We start from the raw sequence: 1,564 nt of genomic DNA, 5'->3' as shown, positions 1-1,564 counted from the left end.
TCTCTCTCTCTCTGTCTCTCTCACACACACACACGATGCGCAAAACTCCGCATTTGAACGGTCAATAGCAAATACTTAAACTAATAGCAAAACATACTTACAGTAGCTGATTCAGAAGTGCCAGATTGTCATAGCAAAGTCAGAATTACCTCCTCTCCTAGGTTCACGAAACGGTCGTCCATAAAATGCATTGCTGTTCTGTTGTAAATAATCTTAATGCATCTACTTTCGGAAGGCCAAATAAAGTGCTTTTGCTTTCGCCTAGAAACACACAGCGTCTCCTTGACATGGCTGCTTCAACACTAACTGCTGTTCCTGAAACCACGCCTTCTTTCTTTGCTTGCAACATTTGGGTGCATTATGCTAATATTTCCACATAGTGAGGTAGATATGTGGGGCGTGTTAGAACGAGCCGTTTTAGGGGGGCGTGGCAGAGTCTTAACTTTGATAAAGTATATCTCTTTGGTTTTGAGACTTTAGTCTTTGCAACTTCAGGGATCTTATCTATGCACAATCAGCTTGTAACACTCCAAAGAGAAAGGAAAACTTGAAATCGCATCATATGACCCCTTTAATAACGACTTTGTGGCGGCGTTCATGTGCGTTCAACTCGTAAATACGATCTATCCGACATGACTTGAACGCACCATAATTCCCCTATTTCTCTTCTGAGAAATCTGTCTGTATCATCCGTTGAACTGAAACTACTGAACAGGAAGTGGTGATGTTTGGATTTATAATGTAGTCGTTGTACTTTACGACTTAGCGGTTTGACAATCAAATAGTAGCATATTACTTGCTGTATCATGCTTACTATTATTTTGCATGTGACATCTAGGTATCATTATGGTAATGTATATTTGGCATTTAACTGTCTAAATCTTAAAACAACAAATAACGTTTAAAGTCACAGCTGCAAATGTAATACACTGATCACAAATGGAAGGTCAGGGGACAGTAATTTTAGTATGTGTATAGTATAATTTAAAACATTTAAAAGTAGATTTCATTATATTTTTAGTTTTCATGTTAATTTTAGTTTTAGTAGTTTTATCTAATATTTTAAGCTTTTTCAAATAAAAAACATTGTTAAAAGTTCTGTTAACAGTATAACTACAAGTAGAGCACATTGCACTATGGCAGTGTTTCCCAACCGGGGTGCCGTGTAAAAAATCCATTGTGACAAAATTAATTTTGTAGGGTGCCACAAGTTTGTTAAAATTTCCAAAGGGTGCCGCGACTAAAAAAAGGTTGGGAAACAGTGCACTATGGGATACAGCATGTGTGCAGTATGTGTTCTTTTTTTGTATACTACTACAGTTATTTTCAAATGTAGTAGTCAGTCAAGTATTTTATGCATTTAGTGCACAGTATATACAGATACCGCAAAAAAACACCAATTATTGTTACGCTATTCTACGGTTGCCGAGAAGTGCAAAGCAAATCACAATTCTGAAAACAAAATAACAAATTACAAACGCAAATGCAAGTCTAAGAAACATAATAACAATTCAGAAAACACAACAACAATTCAGAAAACATTATAACAAGTCAGAAAACACAA

Source organism: Sinocyclocheilus rhinocerous, unplaced genomic scaffold (genome assembly GCF_001515625.1).
Source record: "Sinocyclocheilus rhinocerous isolate Xijiao unplaced genomic scaffold, SAMN03320098_v1.1 scaffold469, whole genome shotgun sequence".
NCBI lineage: Eukaryota > Metazoa > Chordata > Actinopteri > Cypriniformes > Cyprinidae > Sinocyclocheilus > Sinocyclocheilus rhinocerous.
This window is presented reverse-complemented; position numbering follows the sequence as displayed.